This window comes from Amblyomma americanum, chromosome 2, assembly GCF_052857255.1.
Source record: "Amblyomma americanum isolate KBUSLIRL-KWMA chromosome 2, ASM5285725v1, whole genome shotgun sequence".
Taxonomy (NCBI): Eukaryota; Metazoa; Arthropoda; class Arachnida; order Ixodida; family Ixodidae; genus Amblyomma; species Amblyomma americanum.
The window spans coordinates 5,801,586-5,826,653 of record NC_135498.1 but is presented as its reverse complement, the minus strand read 5'-3'; the positions used below and the strand labels follow the sequence as shown (position 1 = coordinate 5,826,653).

The 25,068-nt window shown below is 48.8% G+C and overlaps 1 pseudogene across 1 annotated transcript in view; it reads left to right on the top strand.

Moving 5' to 3' along the window:
• Positions 1-1,144: 1,144 nt before the first annotated feature.
• The window catches only part of LOC144119511 (uncharacterized), a 29,765-nt pseudogene continuing 5,841 nt past the window's right edge, over positions 1,145-25,068 (top strand). Inside the window, exons 1-12 of the transcript XR_013312390.1 lie at positions 1,145-1,183; positions 2,727-2,900; positions 6,035-6,496; positions 8,485-9,164; positions 9,925-10,211; positions 16,702-16,747; positions 16,818-16,937; positions 17,931-18,047; positions 18,597-18,677; positions 18,745-18,825; positions 19,301-19,476; positions 24,112-24,279. The product of XR_013312390.1 is annotated as an uncharacterized LOC144119511 (transcript). The remainder of the gene's footprint in view (positions 1,184-2,726; positions 2,901-6,034; positions 6,497-8,484; positions 9,165-9,924; positions 10,212-16,701; positions 16,748-16,817; positions 16,938-17,930; positions 18,048-18,596; positions 18,678-18,744; positions 18,826-19,300; positions 19,477-24,111; positions 24,280-25,068) is intronic.

Below are 25,068 nucleotides of genomic sequence, written 5' to 3'. Positions count from 1 at the left end.
CGATGTCTCCGAGCTGCGAGCAGTACAATCCAGGTGCGATGTCTTATTTGCCACCGGCTGGTTCCAAACGTGATGCACTGTTTCAGAATCATTTCTTCGCGCTCGTCCCAGGGTCTGCGCATTGCAGATGGGCGAACCAAGCGGTCGTCTGTATAGTTTCTTTTAGTAACTGTATAAGCAAGGTTGTACGGGGATAACGGCGTTTTTATCGCCTGAACGACATCAGCGCTACGTTGTCAGGAGATCAACTTCTGAGCATATGAATTGAGCATTGCTGTGTTGACCTGCAGGCCAGTAACAAGCCGTCGGTAACGTCATGGAGGTGAACCTCCGTGCCGTTTTTTAGGAGAAAATGATGTCAAGTGTGGTGAGCCGCTTTCTTAAACTGGTCTTGGGTCCACACTGGGCATGAGGAGATGGAAGCACAGACTCGAGAAATGAATTTTAGATAGATTCAGTCAAGCAAGTTGACTACCAGTTGAAGCGGCGGGTGCGCTACCAGGTCGAGGAGCAACAGCGCGATGCCTGCGCATGTTAAGCGTGTTTTAATACAGGAACGCCTTTGCCGTTAAGGCTCTTCGTTTGCAAAATATATGATTGGTCCTGAGGAAGGAGAGGTACATTAACTGACTCACTCTCGGTGGACGCCTCAGCAGCGCCTTAGGGCAAGTACTGAAGGAGCAGGGACGTATCCAGGGGGGAGGGGAACGGGGGCGAGGAGGCCCAGCCTTCCTTCCCCAGAAATCGCGATCAACACCCCCCGCCCCCCCAACCGTGTTCTTGTTAAGCATAGGCTCCCCCCCCCCCCCCAAAGGAGGGAGAGTAAAATGAAAGAGAGAAAGAGGAGTCGTATACAGTGACTCTGCATGCAAACATTTGTAGCGTTAGATTGATTATAATCTGAATGTGACAATTGCAACGCATAAAAATGCCACGACACTGTACAGCTGAATACCCAACGGCGTTAAAGTATATGTGTTTGCCATTTGGCTACAGTTGCTGTTGAGCTAACAGAGCCGGTAGACTCCAGGTGGCCCTTTGGGTCCTTGCGGGCGCAGGCGACGGTATCAAGAGAGGCTCGACGACTCAGGAAACGGAGATGCAGCGGAAGGATCGCAGTTTCCAGGACTGCATCGAGTTGCTCATGCCTGTCTACCTGCTGCCTTTCGTCTTCGGAGACAAGGTACCATCGCGGGAACAAGAATGGGTGACAGAAGCATATACGTACGATGTTAACTTTTTTAGGGATTCAATCTGAGTGTGCATGTAGTACCGAGACCCTTGGTTATTGGGGAATTCGGAATTCACATTTGGGGGCGCTGCGCGGAGCACAAGACTGCAGGGAAAGGGGGAAAGGATGGACGGCGCAGATGAACTATTTTGAGTCGAGCAAATTTGTACTGTTTGGTGAGCGAAATACGCAAGGACTGAAAAAAGAAAAACACGACAAGCATAAAAATGAAAACTGCACGGAACGAAAGTAAGCCTCGTCTTGGTTTTTATACATATAGGATAAAGGGAAACTCGCATGGCGGATATTGCAGCACGTACACCAGCACAAAATATGTACATAGTCCAAGTCTCTTTGCAAGAAAAGCCACCGGTAATAACTGACGGTCTGGTTGCGACATGAAGAGACAAAACACATCACGAAGCTAATATTGAAGTCGCGGAAAAATTGCGCACACAGTGAGACCGTTTCTATGAAGCATGTACCCAACAGTACCGGACAAAAGCATTTTCGAATGGGAAAGAGTTTATCAGCGCATTTTTTCTTCATATATTGTAAGATTTCGCAAAAACAATCAATGTATCCCAAGATCTCCTGTCGGCATTCTTGATTTTTTTTTTTGCTATGAACGCTTTTGCTACCGTCAAAAGCGTTTCCCATTGGTTTTCTATGGCAGTCTTAACTGCTTTGTGCGAGCAATGAAAACACTACAAAAGAATGATTTTGCTGCACAACCATCAACCTCAACATTTCTGTATTAGTACCTTCCTTGTTCTCCAGTATCCAAAATTTTTGTTCGAGAATTCAGCCAAAGTTGGCTAAAGGGATTTGTTACACCTGGGAGTTGGCAGGTTACTGTATCTTCTCGTGTGTGAAAACCTGAGTGAATGGTGCCGATGGTAAGATGACCAGCTCTAGCCCTAACCCTCCTCGGTTATTGAACAGAACGGGAAAAAAGAGGCTCTTTCATTAGATATTCTTTTCAGAATTTCTCGCGAATGCGAAGCATTCGATGGTTCAATCGCGGCAAGAGTATTCGCTTCTGCTCCAGTCGCCCATACCTTGCTTGCAGAATCTATTCGGTACGGGAACGGAAAATAGGCATTCATGGGCAAAATAAGTGAGGGTGAGGTGGCTCAATGAAGGGCTCAATTGAGGGAGTTTACTTTATATTAGCTGCACTTGTGAAAACGAAGCTTGCGTTTCCCTTAGAATATAGTGCATTAGCGCATTTTAGGGGTGTATTTTAAAGCTGCGGTGCCTAATTCACTATCTAACAGAGGGAAATAAAACTTTGTAGCCCACGGGATTGCTCACTGCGAACTTGAAGCGCTTGTATGCCTGTATGGAGCACTCAAGACGACGAATAAAGGATTAGAAGGACGCTAAGAAATATATGCACCGCGTAATGAAATATGCGACAGCTTGCGCAAGGCAGCCGTCCCAAGCTGGCCACATTACAAAGCATGTGGTCGCATATGTTCCGGGCACGCAGGCGGGCACCTGCATCTACTGCGTCCTGCTGACAGTGGTGGGCCTCATGGGGCGCGTGCTGCCGTCGACCGTCGCTGCCATGCTGCCCATCGTCGTCCTGCCCTTGGGCGACGTCTGCGGCGTCGACCAGCTGGCAGCGGCCCTACCTGGGCGTCAGTATATCAAGCTCTGCATGGTTGCACCACCGCTTGCAATTTTATTACAGCAATAATTCTGTGGCAGCGCGTTCAGGGTTTCGCGTCGGACACGTGAACGCAAGACCGCCGTCCCCTTAACTGGTCTCTTCCCGCAGGCCATCGAGTGAGCACGGATGGAGAGGAGGAGGGGACGAGCGCGAAACGACGCGCAGCGAGGCAGGTCGAGGGCTTCGATCGCAGCTCCACTAGTATTCGTTAAACAAACGAACCATCGAGTGAAAAAATCCGGAGGTCACCCAGCGAACGGCTTCTGCGTCGTTTACCGCGTCTTTTCTTCAACCTCCTCGTCCTCGCAGCTATAAGCGCACATCAGCACGAGTGCCCGAGTGCGCATCTGAGTGATAGTATGGTGCAGGTACGATTCACACCGTTGTAGGAGGCCACGTAAGGCATGAAACCCGTCGAACAGGCCTTCAAAGGAACTCGCCGAGCTGTGCGTCTAGAGCGTCCTTAGTATCACGTAAGATGTTCCGAACATTTATTACTCCTCTTTTAGTGCAAGCCGCCGTTCACGTAACTGAAGCTGCGGCGGCGCCATGCGTTGAAAACCTCCTGTATGTAGCAAGCACCAATAATTATTGGGTGGGGGCAAACGATTGCGAAGGAAAAGTCCCCACATCACCCCCATTCAACGATCAGAGCATTATATAGCGCCACAAGTGAATATAATTGGCACAGCACGAAATGACGTAAGCTGCGCCCCCATTGGGGTCGTTGCCGGTAAAATGTACTACCGAGATACAACTAAGCGAAAGCGGTTGTGTGTGTCTTCGTGGTTATTCAGCGGTGATGAAGGAAGAGACGATCGATGATGCAGATAATGAAACACGGAAATATATTTACAGAAATATACAAGGGCAAGACAGTTACAGAACCAAAATCACAAAGACGAATTGAGCAAACTAACCTAAACGGCTGATCTCACACAGAGAAACAGCGCTCGAACACCTTACTTATCGACCGAAGGTCTCGATAAAAGCCTTTTAAGTACGTGCTAAGAACAGAGCCTCTCGCTAGACTTTAGACAATGTCTACTGCTTTTTCTTGCATTTCTATACGTTTCACAAATAAACAAGTTTGGGCGGTCATGTTCCGAGGCCCACCCTAGACTTCACCAACCAATGAAGTTTTAATACAAGGTAGCCACGGCCCCTGAAGGTTGGGCACAACCTCGAACCGATGGCTTAACTACAAAAAAAAAAAGACGCACCAAGAAAACATTCCGAAAACACTCTCCCAGCGGGAGTACTAGCCCTTACCGCATGATGCTCCTTCCCTTTCCCTTTTCACCGCAGCACCTGCGTGTCGCTTCTCGAAGGATGATGAGTTCTCGCTAATTGACAGGACGAGTTATTTGCTGGCTTATGGTCGAAGTGTCAGATGACGGAGGCAGGAAACAAGCCCCGCGACGCTTCGGTGCAGGCATGAATGCCTGCAAATGAAAGGGGCTCCTCGCGAAACTCTTCGCAGGCCCGCGTGTTTCCGCAAAAGTGGTACGCAAATCCGCTGGCGCTTAATAGGCGTCATCGGCTGTAGTAGCGAAGCTGTTAAGGCGACAATGACTTCCGCGCTTTTGTGTATGTTTGCGGGGGACGCTCGAGCGGGGAGCTCCGAGAACTCTCCGCGTAGGCCGAAGGGGTCCAGTGGCCTCAAGCCGAAGTAAATAAATACTCGCAGGACGGTTACGACTATGCAACGCGAGATTCAGCGATAGCTGTTTAGGCGTTCAGTATTGGGGATATTTTGAGGTAGAAAAGATAGGCGGTGACCTCATACCGCACTTGTGTAGTGGTCACGTGATGCACCCCTGCACTAGGCGGCTGTTCCAAGCAGAGTCAACCGTAGACTTATGCTACCCAGGTTTACAGTGATATAATGTGACTGCGTTATTGACCGGTGGGTGCGTCAATGACATCCACCCACCGGGGGATGTTATTAACGCACCCACCGGTTACGCCGACGGTGACGGACGACTACGGCGCGCAAGCCAGGGACGGGTGCCTAACAGCTATCGCTGTAAAACATAACGAGGTATTAATGAAGCACGGCTTTACACCTGGGTTCGAATCCTGCCGCGGCTGGGGCGTTTCGATGGAGGCGAAACACAAAGGCGCTCATTTGCTGTGCGATGTCAGTGCACGTTAAAGATCCCCACGTTAAAGATCCCCAGGTGGTCGAAATTATTCCGGAGCCCACCACTACGGCACCTCTTTTTCTCTTCTGCATGGTTAGCCGCACGTATAGCTACATAGATAGCCCCGGTGAAGTGCAAACACCGATATGGCACAATGTGGCATATCCGAGCACTCATCTCACTGAGGCGAATTCATGTGAGGGCATAGCGTAAGTTCGGCATTTTCTTCGGTTGCGCAGTTTTGCGACTGACAGAACAGCTCAGCGCTAACACATATGCAGTCACGGACAAAAGATTACGGATGCGGATCTACGAAAAAAAAAAAATCTGTGTGACATTGCTAACCAGCCAGCCTGTGATCGTTCCAATAGACAAAACACGCATTCTTCTTTATGTGTCTGTGCTTTTCATCGACTTGGTTTTCCTGATCGCGTAAAATAATTTTTCCGCGAACCTCATCTAGCAATCTTTTTTCCATGACTGCACGTAGATAATATTCAACAAAGACATTCGGTGGTAAACCCTCTCTCTTGCAAGAAGAGCCTACACTGCGATGTATGATACGAACTAGGCATCACCATCGTGGTTGTTATTCTTTAAGTGCAGATAAATGCTTACTTCACTGCAACTGCGGGTACGCATCCTATCTGTTACTATCTGTTCGCGGGAATTTTAGCGCTGAAATTTAGCTGCCTCTTAGCATGCGTTCCATTCAAGAGCGAATGTGCATACGCGAATGTTGAAAACCGAAAAAATCTCACCCAACAAACCATTCACGCCGTGCTTCGACGACTTCACCCGTCATGAACCACATCGAGACGACGTACGCGCCGTCCTTAATCGACGGTCGGTATACGCAGGCTGCTCTCAAAAGAATGGCGTCGGGGTCACCGCTACTGTTGGTGACCATCGTTTTCTCAATGTAGCGTTCTCTGAAAGCGCACCCGTGACGGGCTTACTTCGTTTGAATTCGTGCAGCCCCGCGTCCTGTCCGTTTCCCTGCTGTTCGCCGTTGCCATCATTGGCGACGAGACGACCATCTTCTTCCGCCTGTGCCTGTACGCGCTGGAGCGCTACGCCCTGCGGATGCAGCCGCTCTTCGTGTGCATGCACCTGCTCGTCTTCGCGCTCAGCCTGATCCTGCCCAGCACGCTCATCGTGGTCTTCAGCACAGTGTTCATCGAGCGCTTCGTCACCACCATCCACGACGAGATCGTGGGGCCCCCCGACCAGCGGGGCGGAGTGCGCATCCGGGCAAGCTCGAACGGCGCCGACGCATCCCGGCGACTGCGTGGCGGCCGCGCTGCGGGGAGGAGGGTCCGGAGTGTCTCCGTCGTCAGCGAGGCCAGCGAGGCGTCCGGCAGCAGTTCGGTCGTCAGGCAGTTCAAGATGCACCCAGACTTGCGGAGACTCCAAGCACAGGACGCTCCGCGGCTTAAAGTAAGTACACACACACACACACACACACACACACACACACACACACACACACACACACACACACACACACACACACACACACACACACACACACACACACACACACACACACACACACACACACACACACACACACACACACACACACACACACACACACACACACACACACACACACACACACACACACACACACACACACACACACACACACACACACACACACACACACACACACACACACACACACACACCCACCCACCCACACACACACACACACACACACACACACACACACACACACACACACACACACACACACACACACACACACACACACACACACACACACACACACACACACACACACACACACACACACACACACACGCACGCACGCACGCACGCACACACACACACACACACACACACACACACACACACACACACACACACACACACACACACACACACACACACACATATAAAATTACCAAAAATTGAAGAAACATTACAAGATTTAATTTGTTTCGGCTGGAGGACCAGCCTTTTTCGAATATATATATATATATATATATATATATATATATATATATATATATATATATATATATATATATATATATATATATATATATGCATGCAAATCAGGCTGGAAATGGCGGACGTTGGGGGGAAGAACTCAAACTTGTCAGAGCCGTTTGCTGCTGTGCACTGTGAGTATTCATTAACTTGATGTAATGGTATATTAGAAATTAAAAAAAACAGAAATGGGCACAGATAGGGCATGTAATGCGAAGACAACTGACGGTCATTGACGGTAACAGACTGGTTTCCAAGAGAAGGCAAGTGTAGGCAGGAAATGGCAGAGCCGGGCGAGCTGATGAAATTGGAAGTTTTTAGCGATAAGGAAAAAATTAAATTTGGTATTTGAGGAAAGAAAATGGTGCAGTAATTTTGTCACATCTCCGTGGACATCCGAACTGCGCCGTAAGGGGAATGAGGAAGGTGGGAGTGAAAGAAGAGATAAAGAGGTGCCGTAGTGGACGTCTCCAACCACCTCGGGACCTTTAACGTGCATTAACATCGCACAGCACACGGGCGCCTTTGCTTTTCGCTTCCATCGAAAAGCGGCCGGGTTCGAACACGGATAGGCCTCAGCTGGCACGTACAGGGTTAATTGGAGAGTATGGGAGATGCCTTTGATGATGCTGTTGAAAACTTTATTGTTTACAAATTCAGTGCTAAGGGTGATGGCGGACAGGAGACCCCTGACGGTTGGCTCTGAGCTGCGCATAAATACCTCCCACTGCTCCATATTTTCGATATTGCTATGTCTGTTTGGGAGACTTGAGCAACCCCTCATCATATGGGTGAGGTTGGCTGGCTCAGGGAAGAATTTCTAGATGCTCGTGTATCTATGTGGATAAATATGTGTGAATATATTTTGGGGTGAGGGTATGTGTTTGTCGGCAACCGGCGCTAGGTATGTTCCTGGACCCTGATTAGGGATTTGCTACCGGCGCGTGCTGTTTGCTTGCGTAATTTCTTGATACGTGGCCAATACACCCTTGTGAAAGGGCAAAATCGCTTTTTTTGTCTCCTACTGCCCGGTAAGCCAATTCTCGGGTGGTGTTATGCGCGGAATCGTTGCCCGGGAGAGAGCAGTGGGCGGGTGCCCAAACAATGCTGACTGTTTGAGTGGGGATGAAGTCTCTGAGGGAGAGGCCGTTGTGCTACAGTGGACGTAGTTAGGCTAATGATGATAGCTACGAGTATTAAAAGGCGACAGCTCTTGCGATGACACGAAAAGACATGCTAACGCGATGTGAAACTAACGCTCGTGGTTTGCTCAATAAATATTCTTTTGGTCGCTTATCCACCCGCTTGAATATGACAGGACGTGTTAGCGCACCCTGTTATCACCGTTTCACGGGTAATGAAACTTAGTGCGTGTCTATTTCAAAAGCTAATCCTCACTTGTGCAGAAAGAGCCTCGCAAGACTTCGTTCGGCGTGCCGGAGCGCCCTCAGCGTGGCGGTGACGGTCGGCCGATTTTTCTACCCGTGCGGCGCATCCGCTCACTCAGCATGCAACCCAAGCGGCCGTCCTCCATCCTCAAGCGCAATAGCTCTGCAACGCCGCCGCCTCCGACGCCTCAATCGTTACCGCCGACTCCCCCGTGTCCGCTACCGTCGCCATCCACAGTAGCCAAAGACACAGAAGAGAGGAAGAGCTCCTTTCCGACGACAGGCTTCCAGCTGACGTCGCCGTTAGGTGCGAGCCACGAAGCTCGCGACCAGGCGCACATGACGCGCTCAACGCAGTCATCGCCGGCCGTCGCGTCGCCGTCCGCGCCATCCCCGTTCACGGCGCTTCAGGTTGCTTCTGTGATGAGCCCCGAGGCGAGCCGTAGTGTCGTGAGGGGTGGTTCACTCGCAGCGTTGACTTCACCAGTAGCCGACCGTCCCAGCACAGCCAAGGCGGGAATATCCTCGCCGTCAGTCAGACGCAAGGGCGGCAGGCGTAGCTCCCCTTCTCCGAGGAGGTCCAAGGGCAGCTCAAGCCAAGCCGCGACCATGAGGCCGATGCTTCGGCGAGGACACGCGATGAGAACGCGCAGGTACTGCATCCTGTTCCTGGGCCTTTGCCTCGCATCTGATGGAAGGTAAAAGGTGTGCGCTTGATACAATGGCTTGCGATCAGAAGGCGAAGCATAATTGTCGTGGAGCAGCCCAGCGAACCACCCTTCTCAATGCTAAGCCAAAAAACGAGAAAATCGCGAGGTCCACCGTGGTTTCCCGTCGTACCTACTGCAGGATGAATATTTAGTTGTGCTACATTAATGAAAGTCGAGGAATCCAACTAGTAGCGAATGAGGCCCGCAGTTATATAATCTAATCGGGCAAAACATGTTCCATTTGATTATTTTTGTGCGTGTATTTCACGCCTGTATGTTATTGTCTGCATTTAATTCCCGAATTTTTTTTTTGCTGTTTTACAAATTTTATGCTGTACGTCTGTACTTCGCGCTTTCTCTTCACGTTACATAGTGCCCCAGTATTTTTTCAGCTATATAAATTCTACTCCTACGATTTTCCACTTTTTGTGCAACGATTTTTATGCTTTTATTTTACATATGCTTGCTGTACAACCGTTCTATTTTATGTTTCATGTATGCCCCTCCTGCTTGGGCTTCGGCCTGCAGTATTTCGTAAATAAATCAGTACATGGTATGTTGAAGGAGTCACCCGAAATGCATTCACGATGTGCGCATGCACACGACTAACTTCAAAATTAACGCAGATATAAACCACCCCACTGCAATACGTGACGTAAATCCGAACAGAAAGGAACTCTACAATTAATGTAAGCATGCATTACTGTCAAAGCAGCCATGAGTCTTTTTCCCAACTATAACCGCTTAGAATACCTGCGCACTTATTTCAGGCACTCAACCCGGTACAGAAGGATTCGGCGATTAACGCCCGGGTGCCTGGTCAAACCGTTCATCAGTCGCGTGGCTTGAAGGCAGCAGAGACTAAACGCGAAGCACCCTATACGTCCAAGTCAAAGGAAAAGACAGTGCCCGATCCGGAGGCGAACCTGACCCAACGCCGGCGCGAAAGCAGTCTGCGCTTCTGTCGAGCCGAGGCTGGAATCCGTTGCAGCGGAGAAGGAGCCAAGGCCGGAGGTCGCGGGGTCCTGAGAAGCGGTACCGTCCATTCAGCCCCAGCACGGTAGCCACAGTGGCAGTATGCTCAGCTGGAAGCGACTGACGCCGTTCAGTAATGACGTTGTTATCCCGACTCCAGGACCACACACGCGGTGAGCTGAGCACGAGGAGGTTGGCGTTTTTGTGAGCGAGCCGAAAGCGCTTACGGAATGCGGTTCAAGTTTGAGTTAGAGAATTGGTTTGCGCCACATTGTGTTCGTATTTTCATAATGTGTAACGGTCTTCCTTTGACATTCAGAGTAACTAAATGAATGCAGCGAAGGGACCAAAAATGCAACGATACTGTTGAAGACTTATAAAACTGCACATCTCCAACCAAAAACTAATTTTGATCCAACGTTTCAAAGCCGACTTAGCTCCTTCATCAGGGGTGACTGAAGGTCTAGTCTCTTATTGCCAGGAAGAAAGAAAAAGGAAAGTGCACAGGCCTGGCTCACTGGCTCAAGCCGAGCCACAATCGGTACCACGTGCAGATAGTAGGTGAGTTGAAAGATGGGATAGAAAAACAGGATAGTAAAGACGCGCTAAAGACAAGGCCGATCCCGGAGGTAGTGCAATACCGGGCCAACCGATGGCGGGAGTGAAGCATCCTTCAAACTCTCCCCCACATTTCCAAAAATAAGTCCAATTGGACCCGTAACAGATACTCTACGGGGTCCGGACATTCACGCAGTAGCTAGCGTCTTTAGGTATGGAGGGAGGAGGGGGTCAGAGGAACGAAAGCTGTGATGCGAAAGGCATGGGGGAGGGGAAGGGGGGGGGGGGTAAGGCTGTTAGTCACGTTGTGGGACTGCAGGGAGGCGGTCAATGGCGACTTTTTTTCGTTGGGTTGAAGAGCGAAGTCCCTGGAAATATACTGGGGGCAGGTTTCCTTTTGTGCGGTGTAAATGATGTGTGCCGCCTCCTGGAGCTGTGCTTGTCAAACAAATACTTCTCATCAAACGGGGAATTTTACCAAGTGAAAGGAACGCCAATGGGAGCATCCATCTCTGTCGTCATGGCCAATTTAACCATGGAACACATTGAACAACCAGCCCTCAGCTCATTCCATCCGAAACCAGAGATTTTCCTCAGGTATGTCGGCGACTGCTTCGCCGTCATCAAAAGATCTGAAATTCAAAATTTCCTTTCACATTCAAACTCCGTAGAACCTGATATTCAATTCCCGTAGAGGTGGCACAAGAAAAATCTCTGCCGTTTTTGGACGTCCTCGTGTCCCGAAACCACAGTACCCTTCAACTCACTCAAGCCGGTATCTTCCCTTCCCTTCGAACCACCCGACAGTCCATAAAGCATCAGTGGTGAAGACGTTGTTCAGAAGAGTTGAGACACACTGCAACACAGAACTTGACAGAAAAAAAAAGGACGATGCACGATATTCAAAGAACTCATCATGAACGGCTACCAAAAAAACTTTATTCAAAAAACCATTCGACATCAAAAACACGACCACATGCGCCAAAAAATCAACGCACAAAGACCAAAGCCGCCACCAAAATACATCACTTTACCTTATGTCGGAGGTGTCAGCGAAACCGTCGCCCGAATCCTGAAAAAAGGGGGTCTCCAGGTTGCGCACAAGCCCACAAACACTGTTGCGCTTTGCCTACGTGTTCCCAAAGACCGGCCGCGGAGAGAAAGAGCCCAAGGCATTGTCTACAAAATTCCTTGCGCCGACGGCGACGCAAGCTACATCGGCGAAACCAAAAATCTCAAAGAATTCGGCGCCATAAAAACGACCTTCGCAACTTCGAGAGAGAGCGCAATCCTGTAGTCGAACAACATTCCGAGGACTCAGACCATAGAATGAACTTCGAAGAAACCCGCATCCTCGGAACCGAAACATATCAGCACGAAAGGCTCCTTCTGGAATCCTGGGACATCCAAACCAGCTGGAACAACATCAACCGCACAAAAGGAAACGACTACGCTCTTCAACTCAACGAAAAAAAGTCGCCATTGACCGCCTCCTCTAAGTGCGACAGCCTTAACCCCCCCCCTTTTCCCTCCTCCTCCCCCATGCCTTTCGCATCATAGTTTTCGTTCCTTTGACCCCCTCCTCCCTACTGCCCTCAGTCACCCCTAATGGAGGAGCCGAGCTTCAAAACGTTGGGTTAAATTTATATTTTTGTTGGAAATATGTAGTTTATTATAATTGAATTCCTGTAACTTAATTGCCTTTCGCGGTAATTTGTAATGTAATGAATTAGATTCCTGCTGTAGTAATTTAGTAGTGTAACGAATTACTTTAGGGCAGTAATTTTTCAGCAGAGGCAGTTACTTCTTTTCGAAATTACTTTCATTGAAATGCACAAGTGCTCTTTATATACTGGAGAAAACTCTGGTCTCTCGTATGCCCGGTATAAAAGCAAGAACTACGCGGCAAGCTCGGTTTAACGTAAAGGATCGGCAAGTACAGACAGAACTGAGCAGGACTGTGTGTCCGAGACCGCCGATGTCGTATGCGACGAGCAGATGGCCCTCAACATCTCACACCCGTACGCCTTCGACTTGGTTTTCTTCTTTTGCTATTATGCAAGGGGTCCATCGCGCTGCCCCGGCTCTTTTAAAACACATTGGAAATGATGTACAGCGGGAACGGTGGTTAGCCGACAGCGAGGTGCCAAGACCATGTGAGGTTTTGCTGAAAAGCGGAGCCGACATGCGGGCCCCTCGGGTTTGGAAAGGCCCAGAGATTGGCAGAGACGAAAGACATGCGCCAGAGGTTGACACGAAGCAGGGGGAACGCGGTGCCACATCTGTGTGCGCAGCCCCATTAGCATTGTTGCTGTTTTCGATGGCCTTTTGTGTCTTGTGCTACATGTTGTAACCGTGACCTGAAATGCTTCACAGCTTCGTAGAATGGGAAGAAGCGAAAATGGGCGCATGGCACGAACGTTACCAAACGTAAGCTGCCGAGGTCGTTTCCTGGGACAACTTTCACATTTGTGCTGTGTAGATTTGGGCATACTATCATATAAGGCAGTATTGGCATACCATGGTCAGACACGATCTCTCCCAGATTGCACTACAGCGCCCCTTATTGCCTGATCCGCTTCACGATGTCAGAATCCAACAATAGATGAATGTATGGGAGTTGTGCATATCTGTATATAAGAGCATATGCTCCACTTTTATGTATCTGTCTTGTATGATCTCTTTCCAAATACGGATAGTAGACAATAGGGTATATGTGTACCTATCAGAATGACCACTTCCATTCCACATACTGGGTGTTTTTTTTAACTGTTTACAAATCATTATTTCAAACTCTACGAGAGATACGTCGGTGCGGTCTGTGCAAGTGGATTGTACAGCAGGGCGAACATTATGTACGCGACAGAGCTCAGTGATTAAACGAGTAATTAAGTAAGTTTAACAAATCAACCTATTATATTCATTACAAGGGTAAACATTATATTATGAAATTGCAGGTCGTCGACATTTTGCTAGGTCCAGTTTTTAAATTTTCTTTACCGGCAATGCATTTCAAAATATTTAACTTCAAAAGCAAGCAATTTTTAAAAGCAAGAAGCAAGTTGGCTTCCCGTAATGCAAAAATTTAAAATGGCGCCGTTCGCATTTCTAATACAGCAAATGCGGAAGCCGTTTGTCGATTTTACGCGGTGGGTAACCGCAGAAGCAGTTGACGTGATTTCCGCGATAACACCACGCCCAGCGACGCCATTCTAAAAATGCGATTTGCGGGAAGAGAATATTACGAGCTAATGATTGCGTTTTTCTGGCGTTAAATATTTCGAAACGCATTGCCGATAAAGAAAATCTAAAACTATACTCGGGTTCTATGTGGACAGCCTTGAATTTCTTAATATAATGTTGGCCCTTGAAATGAAAAGTAAAAAAGTCGAGTTGAGTGAAATAGTAAAAGAAAAAAGCCCACGGCGCTGATGGGTCGTTCGCCCCCCCCCCCCCCCCCTTCCCCACTCTTTTTTCTGGGAACGGTCGTCTCCGTGGAAACGGGAGGGGAGTTAACTGAGAGGCGCGACGACCGCGCTTGGGGTGCCTCGATGCCAGCTACCGAAGCTAATCCTTTCGGCTATGGCGCCCACTCGTCCCCTGCTGACGGGCCGTGCACGAGGGGTAGAACAGTGACAATGCATCGCGCGTTTCGGACGCTGACCAAAGCCGTGGACCCTGAACTGCCTTGTCAGAGCCGCAGGGGGCCGATGACCTTTCCGGCTGAAGGAAAGGACCATTTGCGGAAAAGCGAGCGCCGCCTGTCGTGCAAACAGAGAAGCTCCGCCGGACCTTTGGTTGGAAAGGGGCTCTCGAGCAAGCATGCGCAAGGCAGCGTTCAGCAGCTCACGTGCGCTTGTTTTGTTGTTTTAGTGTTGTTTATTCGCCGGAAACGTGTGTCAGCTAACGAAAGAATATGATGGAAGAGGAGAACATCCCATTTCCGTTTTTAGAAACGGTGTAGCGAATTATTTTCGCGTTGTAGCCTGAAAAACGACCATGTGTGGCAATACCTGCACTCTGCTACCTCAACGGAGCGCCGAATGACCAAGTGAAAATGTGCGTAAATGTGCGCCTATGCGCGGGCGAGTGTGACAGTATAATGGGATGCACTTTTCTAATGCACACAGACGTTTACGTTTGCGCTTCCTTGATAGGGCCGGAGTTTCTGCTAACTTAACACAATACCTTTTGCCTCAGGGCACACTTAGCTGATTATTAAAGGACCCGTTGTACTATCTCAATCCCGGCTCGTGCTGATACAGAAGAGCGTTGCTTTGCGTGCTAACGGGCCGCGGAAGCGTTAGAATGCGCGGATATACGCGAGGCTGCGCTCGGCCGTGCTCCCCCTGTTCAGGAAGCACATTGTAGCATTAATGATGAATGTTCATGGTGAATATCATTCGGTTTTCCTGCATCGGTGGCAAAACTCTTCTAGAACGAGCGAGCAGTGTGTACTCGGCAGTAAGCGCGAAATAAAGCAGCAACACCCGTTTCGAAACGTGCTGGACGTGCGCATTACTGGCCCCATCAACGGGTTCGTCTTTTGCGCCTTGTATGTCGTCGCGGCCTTCATTACTTACAAGTCTCGCTGTTGCAAAACACGTGGTTAGCTTAGATAAATCGCGTTGCAGTTACATGTCAGTTACGTGGAAGTTACAGCTCACATCAGTCGTCGCACTACAGCGCAGGAATGCACGGCTGGCTCATGTTTTCCAACCAAAAACCAACCGCCAGAGAGGGCGCTGCCTGCGCCTTCACCACGCATGCGCAGAAACTTCTCCGCAAATGGTCAATTCCTTTTGCTGTCGGCGGAGACCGCAAAGCCGACGCGTGAGCGCCTCGATGGCGCCTCGATAGGTCGCGCCTGCAGCGAGCTGCGTACGCGAAACTGTCGTGCCCTGCACGTTCCAGGAGGCGCGGGGTCCACTGGGTCGGGCTCTGGCGAGCCCTGGGCTCCGCCCACTTGCATGTACGGTGCCAATTGCGCGAGAGCTGGTTTGGTAAAGCTCCGCCAATTATCGAGGGGTTAAAACCCGCTTGCAAACAAAGAGTTTGGAGGAGCGCGCAGAGCCTGAGTCTCGGCCGCTTTTAAACAGCCTTTTCTTAACTGCCTTTTTCTCACCTGCCTTGTATTTCTACCCAGTCTTTAATAAATCAGTTTGTTTGCTAAGAAGTTGGAATTGCTGCCCCAACCGGCAATGTGTCGCCAGACGAGCGGACGAAGACCTGAAGGCTCTTCGTACTGCTAACCGCCGTGTGCATTCGATCACCGGCCAGCGTGCCCTCATCATTCACCGCTCGCGACGAGCAACCGACCAGCCCAATCCGGCCGTCCCCTCAGAGAATGGCAGAAAAGTTTAACTTATTAGTTTCATCACTGAGTTCTGTCACGTGAGTTTAAAATAACGACCTGTAAAGAGTTAGAAAAAACACCCGGTATAGGGAATTGCATATATATGGTAATACGTGGCCTGTATAAATATATATGCTCATATATTCCCAGTACCCTATATCGATACTTGGACTGTTTATTTAAATATAGATATGGCGTTTTCGCATGATACACGTCACATAAATAAGCGGGGAATTTCTATCGCGTTAAATGGTCAGGGTAAGGATTGACCCCATCGGTAGTGGCGTAAATGCGACAGTATGATACCAACGAAAGGATATGATGGCTAATTTACAGATTATAAATTTTGGCATTTTAAGACTTGAGCTGCGTCTTTTGAATGCCAGTCTTTGAAGCTGGATTAAGAGCATCCGTTTGACAGCATCGCTATCGCTTTCTTGTCTCTAACCTCTCAAAAGATTCTTGTTGCATGCATAACGTTTTTTTCTCGTTTTATTTAAGGCACACTTCTTGAGAAGTCCTGCAAAGTGCGAATCTTATGTGAACGCGAAGCATATTGTATTCGATAAGAAAGGAAGCGTACGTGGCGCCTTCTCTACTGATCGTTCGATAATGTGCCGATTCTTTCTGTCGCAGGCGTCACTGGTGCCGAGCAACAGACATCGTCTTTGCGCATGCGGGCGTAAGTATAACTTTTACCTGTTCTGTCAGGTGCGGGTTCTGCGTTCACGAGTTCCGCCCTTTACCTGCAGCCTCACCATGGTAGCGCGGCCGGCGTTTATTGCCGGTGCCGCCTACACTGCAATATTCGGGAACATCGCCAGCTTCAGCACCCTGCCGACGCGCAAGACGGTCCTCGTCACCCTTGGCTGGTAATAGGCTGCCACTGCCTCTCTGAAACAAGGGCGCTGGGCGAAAATCATGATGATGATGATGATGATTGTGGATTTTTTATAGCGCAAGGGCGTCTATGGCCAAAGAGCGCCATGGCACAAGATATTTTCGATTACTCAAGCTGGGGTCCAAGACCCATTTTTCAGACCCAATCACCAGGCCCGATCACCAGGCCAGGGGTGAGCTTGTACCCATTGTACCACCGGTGGGTACGTGGCAGCACTGGGGATCAAACCCCGCACCTCCCGCATGCGAGGCGGATGCTCAACAGCTGGCCGAAAATTAAGCATAATGCCTTTGCAATATGTGCCCATCCCCTGCCACATCGCCCGGAGAAAATACTTTTCTTTTGTTTGAAGACATTACGTAAAGGGAAGATGTACTTCGAAGGGCATGGGTGATGATGGTGGTTTGATTTTCATAACGCATAGGCACCCTAATCAGTAATAACGCAAGGGTGACCAAGCCCCCTCACAATAGGGGCTTCTTAGCCATTTCTTAACAATAATATAATTGGTTTTTGGGCAAAGGAAATGACACAGTATCTGTCTCACATATCGCGGGCACCTGAACCGCGCCTTGAGGGAAGGGATAAAGGAGGGAGTGAAAGAAGAAAGGAAGACAGAGGTGCCGTAGTGGAGGGCTCCGGAATAATTTCGACCACCTGGGGATCTTTAACCGTGCACCGACATCGCACAGTGCGCGGGCGCCTTAGCGTTTTTTCCTCCATAAAAACGCAACCGCCGCGGCCGGGTTCGAACCCGGGGACTCCGGATCAGTAGTCGAGCGCCCTAACCACTGAGCCACCGCGGGCGGGTCCATTCCTTAACGAAGGAAACGCATTTATGTTGTCGGTTTTGCCGTCTATGTTGGAATTCCGATGCCTTTCCTGCGATTAAATCAATTACCTTGCGGGGAAGAACAATCCATAGAGGGCGTTGGCTTGCGTAATGTTTTTCTCGTGTCCTCAGCCGCGACGACATATGTCCGGTGAACTGGCAGAGCTGGCTAGCCGTGTCCTTTCCTGTGGCGCTGGTGTGCTGCATCATCTGCTGGACCTCCATCTACTCTGCCAGCCTCGTGAGCTGGTAAGCGCACATCTCCATTTTCTTGAGGATCTGCACGGTTATGGCGCCGTTATAAGCCCGAGATATCTGACAGTGGGGACGAATAAATGCACTTCTGCTCAATTGCTGCCGTTCACAACCAGAATACAGATACCGAAAGCATAGGGTTTTGGGGTCGGTCAGCTTGTGTTGCCCAAAAAACAGTGTCACGTGAATAAGAGGATGGGCACGTAATATGATTATGGTCTCTCTCGCGTTTGGTGCCCCTACGACATTTGAAATTATTCATTTTGTATGCAGATCAAGGGACGCGCGCTAGAAACCAAGAACTTTAGCCAGCGTCTACCATTGCACATGACGTCTAGAAATCTTCTCAGTTGGTTCACTGAAAGGAAGGTGTGAAAATAAAGCCTCGTTACACGGGCTTCACGACATGTTGATACATGGTTCTAACCATTGATGCTAGCGTGACACCGCAAGATTGGTGCTAGAAACTTCACAAAACTCGCTAAGGTTGACCTATAAACCTCCCACTTACCCAGAAATAAGCTTTTGTATTTTTTTCTCTAGCGATGAGGACACTGACGAGCGAGCGCACAAAGACGTGTCAAAGAGTGCCTGTCTACGTCATCGAAACATGAAGAGGCACACGTAAGTTAGCTGTCTTTTTTATACCGTCTCCCACTAAATTTCGTGGTATGGAACTGAACATTTCTAGTGCCCGAGAGCCCTTCGTTTTCTACTGGCTCATGGGGATCCCTGTGGCCTCCAGCGCATATGGAATCCAGCATCCTGAGTGGTAAGTACATGCGAGAATCTCTACTTATCTGTCTAGATCAGATAACGGTAAATCGGAAAGAATGCCATAGCCCGAAATGTATTGTAAAGACGAACACTTATGCTTGTGCTTCAGCACACAATTTTTTGACACTGAAGTGGAGCTACAAGGTGCGCTCAGGCGTTCGAGGTTGCGCAGATGAACCACAAAGAAGTGTCTCTTGCACCATGCTGTTCTGCCGCCGTTGCGCAAACACAACAGCCTTATTATTGCATATTAGTCATGCGCAGGTGTATAGTTCATGGAATTGTTTGGATGGTCCCGGCTGTGCAACCACTTCGGTGCCAACAGAATCTGTTAGCGGAATATATACTTATAAATGTAATAAATGACTACACAGGGAGCAGTACTTAATTCTGCACAGGGGATGCCTTCTCCACATTGCTGCGCGACAAGCGGTGCGGTGGGTTTCTCAGGCGCGTTCACGTGCGTGCAGGCACCTGGAGGTGCCCTTCTTGGGCCTGACCGTGCTGGTGCTGAGCGTCGCACCCGGGTCGCTTTGGCGCCACTGGTGGTCGAATCGCGCGCTCAGCTGGCGTTCCCTGTGTTCGCGAATGCCTGGAACATCATCTGATGCTGGGCTCCGTCATGGCACTCACCAGGACAGTCGAGGTGAGAGGCGCAGCGCGAAACGACGCCTACTCTCGGCAACAAAGAGATGCGAACAGCGGGGCGCCTGGACAGAGGTGCGCCTTCTGCCTGTCGCCATCGAAGAGAGGCGCGCTCTTCCGGTCTGCGATAGTTTGTACCTGTGTTTTCTTCGACGTTCGTGTTCTCGCTTTGCCACTGGAGCACCGCATTTGTGGCGGCAGAACGGCGATAAAAGTTTGCTCACTGCCAGAAGCGAGCGATTCAACAACGGCCACGTTGGGCACCGACCACAACCAGACCAATCTTTTTCGCTGTCAGCATCGAAGCCAGAGGCTGATGACCGGACGCCGATAGAAGCAAAATCAACGTGTTGCATATCTAGGCCAGGGAGCTAAGAGCGATCACTTCACCCACGCGGCCGCTACCGGCCGCGCTAATCCACATGCATTGAGCGAGTTGAGATCGGAGGAAAGATCGAATGTTGCGCTCCGGTGGCAAAGCGAAAAAACGAACGTAAAGGAAAACAAAGCAAACGGATGATCTCTGATGACAACAAGCAGACGTAGTAAAATGGACTTTTGGCCACGCGCTCCGCTGCTCGCATTTCATTTGTTGCCGACAGTACATAAACACGGCGAACAGAATCGCCAGCTTTGACTCTCGTATATGTCGGATTTCTGTACAGCCGAGGACAGAACAATATAAGCCAAGCTTTGGCCGTCGAACTGCTCTGATGGGTTGCACAGCGAAAATTAATGGGCGTTTCGTGCTTGCATGCAAACTGCTTGTGCGATTGCGCATAGCATAAAGACCATTTTCCATTTTTGTTACAAAAAGGAGGGAAGAACAGTATTTAGAGGTAAGAATTTGGAAATTTTTGAGCCCAGTCAAGCTGTGTTCTAGCAGCTTTTAGCCCAGGAATCTCTGCAGTATGTATCATTTTTCTGGAAAAATGAATTTACTTGAACGTCAAATCATGGTCCATACTATTATGTCCGCGACTATGCGTGTCATTTCCTGCCGCGCCATTTGTCGCTGAAACATGTGTGACCAACTTGAAGAAACGTTTACGTTTCTCTCATCATCGCTGAGATGGTACGGAAATGCAGGGGTGTTCTTCTTGCACAAAGCAAGGGTGCAGACGTACATGTAGTCTCTCCATAAAGGGGTAGTCGTAGCACACTAAACAATTATAGTTACTGCGCCACGGTTACACCACTATTGGCCGTTTTCTAGAGGGGGCACCTCAATGGATCCAATATGGCGGTGCTATGGATGACTGCTAACAGGTCAGCTTGTATGCAAAATTTGAGATAAACCCGCGCTTGTTTGTCGATGGAAGTAACGTCATGTTAGGTAGCCTTTGTTAATTACTCAGGGAATAAACGTGATACAATGAAGGAATTAAAAGCGGTAGACGGCTGACGCGTGCTTTGGAGATAATTTAAGTTTAATTATATCAACGATGAATAATTCTGTTCAGCGAGTGAATGACAAAACGCGGATATTAGGTAAGCAAGGCCCATCGATTGTATATATTGGCCATGCTGCTTCAGACAATACAAGCTAGAAAATTTCGGCAGTCATTTTTCGCTTGGGTTTTAGCTGACACAGCTGCATTGTTTTGCGCTACTTCAGGCTCATTTATTTTATCACCCATGTGCTTCATTAAATGCGTACAGATGTCTAATCGCATGTGTACAGATGGAAACCAAGACCAATAAGGTCATCTGTTATCGTGAACTGTCTTCTCGAAGCAATTAACCGCCCCTTATGCCCTCAGTTTGTTCGTGTGCAATGTATGGGCGGCATGTAATCAATGCAAGGGTGCTATGATATACTTATTTTCGCTGAATTCTATTCGGTTCTTGTCATCTGTCCATCTGTCTGATCCCAGGGGGAGGAAGTGCATTGAACAATTGAAGTGAAAAAATAATCAGAATAATAATTATGTTACATCACTCGCTCCTGTGGATTAGAAAGCACCATGTCACCACATACGCATGCCGTAATAAGGCCTGCAGTTGCAGGGACAGTCGCACAAAGCTCATCGCGCTGAAAATGCGCCCATTGGATGTGCTCGGCGATATTTTTTTTTTAACACACAGCGCCACGTCTATAGGCCCTTCTAGCCAAAACAAATAATGTTAATAGAAATATTAGGCTGGGTGCCTGACTTGAACTCTTCTGTCCCGCGAGCGTTTTACTGCAGCATGGAAACATCCTGTGCGCTCTATGCATGCTGGCACCCGAAAAATCATGCAATGACATTTAGCGGATCTTCTATCTCGTTATCCATGTAACATCGTTTCCCAGAAATATTTTCGCAGTGAAACTCTGGCAGCAGCGTCTGATTCAGCTGGCGGACCACTCTGCCAACCGAGCAAGCGGAATACGGTGGTGGCAATGATTCCCGTATGTTTGCATAGGTTTTAATGCAGAGCCGTCATTTGTAACGGCTTTTTCTTGCTTCTATGGACCTCCTGCATGTTTGTAAACAAACGAGGTGGCGCTGCAGTCGCTAGAGGGCTCGTGGTAGGCAAAATGCCAGGGAGTGTCGTCGCGGAGAGGTGTTGAGCGCAGGTTTTCAAGGCTTGTAGACGCGTTTTCAGTTTCTGCGAAGCACAGCAATGGTTGATGTTTACAGCTTAGTAATTTCTTGAAGTACACGAGCTCGCGTTGGCCACGTTCGCCACTGTGTATTGTATATATGGTATATATGGTATAGAAAGCGTTTCTGCCGTTGATTTCTACGCTGGGCATTGAATAAAATAGGAAGTTTTGGCACTCTGCTATAGCCAGAATGATTTTGCTTCGGGACAGTAGTGAGAGGATGTGCTGGCGATTTTTCGGCGGAGCAGACGTGCGCTCACAGTCTGCTGACATACGTAGGTGTCGAGCTGAGCGAAAAGTGGGGACAGCGTCGTGTCCCCATTCTCTTCTAGCTGTCCCGCTTAAGCGCTGTTTTTATCCACATGCAGGATCACGCACCAGCCAGGCCGACTTCTCCCCTTGTTAAACGGGTCGATTTGGTGAAAATTTTTGGTTTCTGGAATTATTTTCTTTCTTAGCCCTGGGGTGTTCTGTTTCGTGACGAAAAATTATAGCAAAATATTCAGTAGAAATTTATAAAGTACGCTTTCGAGATGCGGGGTCGTCGTAAATTGTGAGGTAATTCCTTTGAGGCTTTCTTTGAGTTCAGGGCCGCATTTCTTTGACCAAAGCGCGAGCGAAGAGGCCAAAAACGAGGAAATAAACGTTAATTATAAGGTTCGTTTTCTGACCTTTCACATTTTCTGCGATTGGCATCACTCACACCTTCGTAATTTCGTAACGCATGAAAATAGAATGATTCTATTTGTCGCAAACGATTCCTGAGGCGTTGAGGAGTGTAATTTATCTTTCGACTTTTTTTCCTACACGTGCAGTATTATGTTCGTTACTTTTGTAAAAAAAAAAACGTCTTCACGTAACTATGCATGCATAAGTACATGATCATCTAAAAAAAGAAGTAATAGCGTCATATACAGAACAGGGCTTTGTGAACATGCTGGCATAAAAAATTTGCGCACTTTCTACTCAATTATTTTTGAGACCTCGAGGTGACCAGATGAGGGTGTTAATTATAATTACCCAAGAACTGCACCAGGTATAGCTAAAAATAAAAGGCATTACTTAAACTAGCGTAGCAATTTCATATTTGCACCAAATTTAGTTTCATATCGCGTGCATAAATAACGAAAACACTTTTCATTGCCGCGCCCGGGCTCTCTCAATCTGGACACGTCTGTTAGTAGCACGCCTGCGGCTGCTTCTTTCCAAACAAGCTTCGCGGTCATGGACTGCATCATGAAACATGGCACATGCATGATACAATGAAAAAGCATGTGGCTTTTAGCACATTTAAGGTACGCTATTCTAAGCATGCCAATGTGACCGCGCATTAACTTACCAGACTTCTTTCTACTCGAATCAAATAATTACGCCTGTCATATTAAGAAACACTTTCAAGTAAATATCAAATGCCATAAAACGTGCCATTAAAACATGCTGTGCTATTAACAAAAGAACGCGTTCCTTGGGGGCGAGTGAACATGCCGGCGGGGGCCCCGTGCACACCGGCTCAAGGTGATAAATGCGTGCGCAGCTACATACGTGCTTTTTTTCCTTGCGCAGTTATAAGCGTACCATGCTGATGTTCAGGTGAATGAACGCAGTAACTTACATGCTGTTAAGTACATTGAGTGGCAGTGCCGATCGACTCCCAGACTTCGCGCTTTAGTACCGCGGCCCATTCCGTTAGCCAGTTTACTAATGCGGTATTTATCGCGAGAAGCCTATCGGGGCTAATTTAAATTTCCTTTTATGCTACTACGTGGATCGAACAGTGACGCGGTTGATCAATACATGCTGCTTCTGCAGTGCGCAGGCATGATATGCAGCCGCCGGTAGCTGCAGCAGCTGCGGTAGGCACCGGCTGGCCGTAGCTGTTTTGCCTACCATGCGAAAGTCGCTGCTGACATCAGCGCCACCGCATCTTCGTGACGTCGCGGGGTGAAGGAGGTCTATAGCAGTGCGCACAGTTTAACTTCAGCGTAGAAAAACGCGTACACGTTCGTTTAAGCGGATGCACTGACGCACGCAATGGTGGCGCAGGAGTACCGCCTGGTGGAGTTTGGTCTGAACAAGCTGGGCGACCAGTTTTGGGCGCAGCGGTCTACCAGGTCCAGCCAGTTTATCCTCGTCAGCGTGGCCGCGGTCCTCTCAGAGCTGGTGGTCGGCGAATCCCTCGCCCAATCCATGGCGACCACTGTGGTCCGGGTGGTGAGCGCAATTGCATTCCTTTTTTTTTATCGGAACCTAGCACAACGAGGCTATCGACATCATCTTGTTCTGTATTCCCTCTCACCAAATCGCTCCCCTCTCTCCACATTTTGCAGCACTTCTGTGGCAGAACCTGCTCACCACTTGCTCGAAACCTTTGTTCAGAACTTCTCGCACACATCAAACACCACACATCCCGTTCCACTGGAGTATAATTACCGATCTATGCCTCAAATTTTCATCGATTCATCTGGCGTTGCTAAACTTATTGACGCCTTAAAATTTTATTCATCACCCGATTTTGACGGCATTAATGCTAAAGAAATGATTTACCCACGGCAAGATTATTCAGCAGACTCTCGATAGTCACACTCTGCTAACACAATAGAAATTCGGGAAGGTGGTTCTACTATTTGCATCAGAAATAGAACCTCATCTACAAATTATCGCCCTGTCTCGCTCAGTGGTACTTGCTGCAAATAATTCGACCATATAAGCTTCACTAACCTTGCTAAATTTCTCAAGTCTAATTCGTTTTTTTACACCCGCACCGCATGGCTTTTGGGGGGTCATTTCCTTGCGAAACTCAACTTGCCAGCTTCACTATCAAACTTGATCATATTTTAGATCGCGCATCAGAAGCTGACTACCCGTATACAAATTTCTGCACGCGCTCTCCCGCGAGACTGTTGATCCACTTCCTATGGACATTACCGAACTGCGAGCAGTTTCTTTTGCATGACGAGGGGGCAATTCGGAGTAGCCGACATGCGACTGACGTGAGTGGCT